Source organism: Charadrius vociferus, unplaced genomic scaffold, assembly GCF_000708025.1.
Source record: "Charadrius vociferus isolate BGI_N301 unplaced genomic scaffold, ASM70802v2 scaffold556, whole genome shotgun sequence".
NCBI classification, from domain to species: domain Eukaryota; kingdom Metazoa; phylum Chordata; class Aves; order Charadriiformes; family Charadriidae; genus Charadrius; species Charadrius vociferus.
This window is the reverse complement of record NW_009648647.1, coordinates 345,811-354,063: the sequence shown is the minus strand read 5'-3', so window position 1 is coordinate 354,063 and position 8,253 is coordinate 345,811.

Sequence of the window (8,253 nt, the reverse complement as noted above, 5' to 3'; positions counted from 1 at the left end):
GATACAGAAATAGCGTTGCTAAGACACCCCGATTCAAGCCTCCCACCACGTCTTCCAAAGAAAAGTTTAAATCCCCCTGAAATCGGTGCGGTTTAAGGACCTGCTCACGCCTGCTGCCGAGGGAAGGACTGGGCTCGGGCAGGCGCTCCCCCGACAACGCGCTTATTTTCACTACAGCTTTGGGGATTCAGCAATTCAGATATCGGAGAAACTGATGGCAAAACAAACCAACCAAGCCCCACCAGCTCTGGAGCAGCCAAAAGTCACAACTTAAACCAACCCCTCTCCCTGTCCGCTGGTCAAGTGTCTCAACAGCCCGGCACGGCCCCGCTGCAACGCCAATGTGTTCCCGCAGATACCGCCAGAAAGAGCGTCTCTTGCTCCAGTGAGAAACCAGTTAAACTTGTCCTATACGCTATCTTTTAGGGCTGGAATTCACAGGAATATTTTGGCTCAGCAAAGGGCTAATTTGCTTTTGCAGAGCTGACCAAAGAGCTCACTTGGAGCTGCCGAGAGCTTTCCAGATCAGAAAGTATGTGATCACACCTGTTAGCGCATACTGATTCTGCAATTCATCGGTCCTCATTTTCAGAGATGCTCAACACTGACAATACACATTGTTACCTGAAAGTGCTCAGCACATCCAGGGAAAAAAGTCAACCATTCCCAAAAGCTTGACGTAGCTGAGGACCCAACATTTCCAATGATTAGTAAAAAGGACAAACAATGTCCATGAAGCGTCTCAAACTGCGTACCTGCCAAGGTAACTGATTACGCATTAACAGTTCCCACAAGAAACGATTAGGCTTGCCACAAATATCTGCCAGATGCGACCTCTCGAAGTACAAGTGAGGAAAGGTTAACAACATTCCTACGAACTGGAGCTCAAGTTCTGGCAGAATGAGTCTGTGCCAGGACAGCAGTGCTGGCAGATGGGGACACCGATGACTCTCCAAAGGGCACTGTATACGGTACCACCGCACACGAGTGAGTCCCACAGAGGGGACCGTCACTGGAAAAGAAGCAGTATAGTTCCTATACAACTACCTGAAAGGAGGGGGTAGAGAGGTGGGGGCTGACCTCTTCTCCCTGGTGACAAGAGATAGGATGAGAGGAAATGGGTTCAAGTTGTGTCAGGGGAGGTTTAGATTGGGTATTAGGAAATTTTTTTTCACTTGAAATGGTTATCAAACATTGGAAGAGACTGTCCAGGGAGGGGGTGGATTCGCCATCCCTGGAGGTGTTTAAAAAAAGGGTAGAGGTGGTGGTACGTGGGGACATGGTTTAGGAGTGGTTTTGCCAGGGTAGGTTAATGGTTGGACTTGATGGTCTTAAAGGTCCCTTCCGACCTCAGCAATTCTATGATTCTCTAGCTATTATCAGATGCTACCAGCAGAAGAGAAATCTCTAACAGGCTTAATTACCTTCTCTTGCTTAAAATACATAAGCACAAACTCTAGCTGTGTGTCCCCTTCCACCTCCCATCAGCTCCAATGCCTAACCCCACTACTGAAATGCTACAGGCGAATGAGTTGGAAGTTTTACACAGGTTAATGTTTCACCAGTCTTCAACTCCTGGGCACAGTCAGGAAGAATGATTCAGACCAGAACTGGAGAGTTGGGAGATGCGTAAAGATTACAGAACAAGATTTTATTGCATGACAGCTGGAGTCTCATGCAGTTCACGCTGTAATGTATTCAAGAAACGGTTCTCTTGCAGAAAATTTTTGGATAAAGCAAAAAAAATAAATCACTCTAGACTTTGTTGAAAGATAAAACCCATGAAGAACAGTATAACAAGTCAAGTTTTAATAGATTTATAAAATTCATATATACAAAACAGTAAACTAAGTCACCAAAGCTATAAAATACACTTTTTACACATCACAATATAATTTTATCTAGTACACAGTTTTCATAAATTGAAACTATTACAGCAAGTAGCTGCTTCTATCGTGGATGCTGTTTTGGTGCTAGAAAGACACTTATGTGAGCAGTCTGGAACTGTGCTTTTACTTTATGCATTTTTCACCTTCTTTTAGTTCGTCACTGTTTTTAAAGTACTTTCCTGTGAATTGTTAGAAAATTAAGGCTAAACTCAGGCCTTGCTTGCCCAATGCAGTGAACTGGTTTAAAAAAATGATATTGCATAGTATGTGTGTTACAATGCATAGGCACCAGAGAGCAAGTAAATTGCAGAATAAAAGGTAACATTAATTGGCTTCCTAGCTACATGATTGTGTCACGACATAACTTTGTGTTTTGTCAGTTTGCTTTCATACACATTGATTCCATAAACAAGACAACTCATCACAAGAGCAATAAATACTAGCCATTTTGTTAAGTGGAGTCTCCAGAAATACTGTTTAACACATATCATCAGTTCAAGTTCATTACGCATTCCAGATAACGAAACCTGTTCACTGGAAAACCGCTCATTATACTCAAGACAGTTAATGGCTTCAATGCGAACAGGACTTTGAACACGTTCTCAAACCTAAGCCCACCAAGCACGCTCACCAAGTCTTGTGAACTACCAAAAGATCATTTCTCTTCCACATCCCCCTTCTCCCCGCTATCTTCTCTCGGCTTTTGTGCCCAACCACCTGCACACAAGCTCAGCATGAGACTGACGGGAAGGACTAGCAGAGAAGCAGCGCTATTCAAAATCTGTTATTTCCCCTCATATGATGCTCTTTCTCAAGTCCTACTCGTCCAAAATTTTTGCTCTCTATCAGTTGTAGGTTTTATCCAAATAATGGAAACAGTCTCTCACCTAACCATGCCCCTGAAACACTTCTCATGCTCTGGTAACTTGAAGAAAGTGTAAGTCGCTGTTAGAAAGGAGTAAGATGCACCGTCTGGCCAGAGATCTGCATACCGTGTTTTAGTAGGAATTAAGTTTTAGCACTCAGTTATGAACAGGTGAAGAGAGATTTACAATGGAAGGGTGTGCAGCTACAGCCTGCTGCCATTAATTCACAGCCAATAGCTCTCTGGAGTCACTCAAAGCTTTTGGGGTCAATGCAGATGGCATTTACCTTCAATACAGTCAGTCTTCAAGCACCATCAGCTTTTGGGATCTGTTTGGAAAATAGCTCCCCTCTCTTGCTCCCTTCCAACATACTTTGGCTTTTTTACCAGAATGCCCACCTTGGAAGTCAGTGCTGCTCTTTTTTTCCCCTCTCCGACTGCGAATATTTTCACATCGGACAGAAGATATGACCTTCGGACGTCCACCAAGAGATAGGTTGTGACACAGTTCGTCAGGCCAGGCACAGAATCACTAGCACTGACAATCTAGTACCTCCATACTCCCCACCCAATAAGAAAACAATCGTATCGACACATAGACAAACTTCAACACCGTTTTCCAAATGCCATTAGAAAGATAAAAATGTTAAGAATCAAGCTAAACTGTCCAACTACCAAGATGAGCAAAGACAGAGCATCACCTGGTCAGCAGAGCAGCAGTTTCAGCTCCAAATATCCTGGCTTTACTCATTTCCATCTATGTAAAAAAAGATTAGTGTTAAAACAAAGAAGTGCCCACTTCACAGCACAAAGCAGAGATCACCCCAGCTAATTACAAACCAGGTAATACTAAAAAGCACTAGGTCTTGTACTGTCTTGCCAATTACTTCCTCGCTAGGCTAGACAGTCCTCATCTAGAAGTGCGTGGAGTCAATACTAACTCAGCCTGAATCTGGCCCAGGCCATGCCAGCCTTCCTGTCCCGTAATGGATGCACCCTAGAAATCTGTTAAAAACTCATTTACAAAAGTAGGCACAGCTGTTTGATGCTGCTACTGAAACGCCCTACCCACCACTTCCTCTGTTACGGAATTAATACAGAGCGTACTGAGGTAAAGAGTTGGTAGTGCTGTATTAAAACCCCTGACTACACCATGTGATTTTATACTAGAAAAATGATATAGAAAAGAGGCTACTACTAAACTTACAGGAATCAATATAGTTGCCACGATGAGAGATCGGTGTTTGGCTTACACGACAAGCGGCACTGTATGGAGGTGTTACTGCATATCATGTTCGTGTCTCAAGCCGGCATGCAAATTGTCTACCAACCCGACAAATACTCCTGAAAGCTTTGTTTGTGTCATTAAGTCAGCTGTCAAAACTCACTACCTGAAAACCAGAGGGGTCTTTTACAGAAATCCTGTAGTTCCATGCAGCAGAATGTTTCTTTTTTTCCAGAACTGAAGAGGAACACACATAGAAAAGACTCCAAAACACAAAGCTCATACCCGCAGCTAAAGGCAGCAAAGGGCTTGTTTTCTAAAATGATATTCTGTGGAAGGTAATTGTCTGTCACTAAAGAAAGCTGCTAAGTTTCTTCAGTGATTCCATGTCTATTCTTTTAATTCCTTTAATGGTACAATTCTTTGCAGCTTACAGTAACCAGGACTGGTGAATACCCAGGGGGATGGGGGGACAACACATGGACAGGATGGGACACGCTTCTCAAATGCACCATTTCTGATACCAAAAACTACTGTAGCTATCCTAGTGGAATTACACTTTCGTCTGCAGTGCCACATACAGATGAGCTCTTCCTACTCCATTTCACTACAGCTTCTTTGCCATTCGTTCTCCACTCTGCCTGCTTGGCTGAGGTTCAGGCTTTAGTCGGCTCAGAAAGCCTACAGACCATCGTCTTCAGGAGCTGCTTCATGCTTGTAACATGCCTAGTTCTAGGTTTTGCACAGTAGTGTTTTAAAAAACTGACTATGTTATCCAGTTAATAAGTCAAATAATCTATATTCTCATATTAAAGTAAGATCAATTCTTTGTATCAAACTGGAAGCATCTTTGAGTTGAAGTGTGAAGTTGAGTAGCCAGTAATTTCCATTCCATAATCAATATTAATTCATTTTTAACATTAAGAACTATTTAATTGCTTCAAAGTGACAACTGCCTATTAAATATGTCACTTACAGAAAACTATTCTTCCCTTTTAATTTGAATTCTCAACGTCACCTCATAATACCACTCAAGAAGCGTTCAGAGAATGACAGCACTGCGATCTGAAGGAACGGCACTGACACACACACTCTATTAGCTTAAAGCCTGTTTGGAGGACAACAAATACAAAGTAGTGTTTGATAAGTGACTCCCATTTAGTTAGCTTTTCTACTTAAACTGCAAGATTACAGAAGTCTCTCCTGCAAGCACATACTGCCAGCACTTCCTCTCTTTGTCCTTGCGAGAGACATCCCATCTGCAACACCCCCTCACTGGTCACTGACCTGCGGGTGTCAGAGGAGAGACAGCAAACGGCTGCTTTTTTTTTTTTTAAAAAAAAAAAAAAAAGTAGTTGTTCAAGGTCTCCTTCTGATTATCATCCTGCCTGTGACCCATTTCCTGACTAGCCAAACGAACAATAAGCCTATAAAGTTAGCAAAAAAAAAGATGTTCTCTCCAGCTGTGTTTACCTGCAAAGTTCTCCAGGATGTCACTTAAAATAAAGTTTTTTATTTGTTTCTTGTGAAAGGACTAAGCAACCGACCAGGCCTGTCCCGAGATGTTTGTACGACCTGAGATATACCTCAGTCCTCCTTTAGCAATTAACTGATTTACCATAACGTGATTTTCTGGTTTTATTATACTACAACCTCCCTTAAAAAAAAAAAAAAAAAAAAAAAAAAAAAAAGAAAAGTCTTTTTCCCTCATAGGCCAGATCCTTTGCAAACTTGAGAAGTGCTTGACTTTTGCAAGAAGAGTTTCCTGCTCTTGGGTTCCTGGTGTGAACCACTACTATCTGAGTTCAACAGAACACAGAGCCAAACTACTGATTTTCATCTGCAGCCTCCAGCATTGCGCTTTGGCCAATTTATCAACAGAAAGGGGGAAGGCAACGACGAGCCTGAGGTGATCAAACTGCTTCCCTAAAACTCTGCTTTAGTGTGCAAAACTGCCATATCATACAAAAAAGTTACTAGCAAGCTCGAGAGCTCAGTATGAGATAACTCATGCTGTTTCTTTTCCATGTGCAGATTAAGTTACTTAAAATACATGTTGCGTTATTAGCTCTGTTCAGAGTTTCAAATCCATAAGGTGACTAAGGATACAAAACCATGGATGAGCATGAAGAGAGAAACAGAAGAGGAAATTCCATGCTATGCCTCCCAGGTAAAACTACAGTAGATTCAGACATAAACCCGAGGTAATTCTTGAGAAAAAAAATACAGTTGAAAGGGAACGTTTAACTCATTTGAGAAAACAAGCATAATATTAACCCATCCAGAAAATTTAGTGAAAGAATAAAGCTCTCAGCAAACTGGGAAATAATGTCAAGTCAACCTAGAAGTCAGGTCAGCCCACAACTGCCTCCTCTTTCCCAGTGTCTTGTGCGAAGTGGAAAGCACTACCAAGAACTCCAAAAATATCTGAAAGCTTTGAAAAAAGTCGTAGTCTTCAGCCAAACTAATGGGCTAGCTGTGAGAAACGAACCTTGCGTGATGAGTAAACTTGTTTGCATCACTCTGTGTTGAAACATTTACCTTTTCAAACGTAATAATCTCAAGGGTTCCCCCCCCATCTGAATATTATAGTCACATAACATTTTTCCCCTTCGAGGATAAAAATGAATAAATATTTAAAAGACAGAGTTGGTCCTGGCAAAGATAAGACTTGTTACAAGGAAGCTAATTCCTGTTTAAGTTTGCTCAATTTTAAGTTAGATTTCCCCACCTGCAACCCTTCAGTTAACTCTTACCTCGATACTGTGCGCGTTACATAGCGCTGAAATAGCTGCATCTTTTCCCCTCCGAAGCCCACACAAAGAAAGCCAAAAGGCTGCTACATTAGGAAACTGCACAAAAATACTGATATGAACATCTGCAAGCTTCAGAGGGGAAGGAGATTCCAGATTTTATCCAAATTAACATGAAAGGACGATGGAACAGGACTTTTTTTGACCACATTTCCCATGGGATTACCAGCCGAAGTAAAAGGTTGCTTGTTTTCACATGCCATTACAGGCTCAAAGGGGATAAGAACTCCAGGGAATCTGCTGACTTTTTACGGGTACAAACAGCCCTTCAGGTTTTATTCTTGGATAAAAGCTATGACAAAAATTGCACAGTAACCTATGTTCGAAAGTTACCTAAAGGATAGCACTACAATGTCGATATAAAAGGCAGATCTTCAGTTTGTCCACGCACCCCACTGTAGTAGAAAAGATCCAATACGTCTGTACACAAAAAAGGCACCTGACAGTTAGTTACACAGAGTGAGAGAGCTCGGAAATGAACAGTCCATAGCAACATTATTCATAGCCTCTTGCAATTTTACACACAAACCACTGCCCAAAATGGGCAACTCCAAACTTGACTGTACTCAGAATTACATGTGCATTACTATAGGCTACAGAGCCCATTAAGACACAGATTAAAGGCTAATTTTACAGCAAGGTCTTGCTGTCTAAATACATCAGTGCAGCTGTAAAACTGGGATCTCTAGGGTGTTCAGTCTTCCTCTAAGGTCAGCTGTTGGGAACTAATCAAGCAGCTGCTCTACTACCAAAACCTTTGCTTAAGAGTTTAATCAGCTTTCAAACTTTTGCATATAGATAAAGCCCTGTCACGCGAGATACTGAACATTCACAAAAATTGCCAACTGTGGGTGTGAGAACAGTGCTGGATTTCCACGAAGTACATCTCACTTGAGCACCCGCTGTGCAGATACATGGTCAGGTGCTCCAGCACAGGCTGCTTCACCAAGGAAATCGGTTTTCCCATGATGTAATACCCTTCACATCTAGTGCAAAATAAACCCTTCTTATCAGCAAAGCCTTAACTTCCCATTCAATTTACTCCAACATGGGTTTCCTTATACAGTTTTAGACTTTTGCCTCAGGAGACTCATGCAAAACCTTCAGACGAGACCTGTGCATCCAACTGGATAAGTGGATTCCAGACCCTTGGCAAAGCTGCACATGCACACAAGATCTGGTTATATTCCTAACGGTTAAGAACAGAACTTCCAATAACATTCTCTAATACAGCTGCCGATCTCATCACGTTCAGATTAGTTTGATCGATTCAGCACCTCCAAACTACAAAAAAGGCAGTTTGTATGACTAGTGTCTTTGAAAAATGAGCATATTCATTTAAAACAATGTGTCTTCGATACATGGTTTTGTCAGAGATTTCTTTTTTCTAAGAAGGCAGAAGGTGATTGTGTTATTCAGCATTCCAAACTAGGTACAGAACCTACAACAGCCATGTTTCAG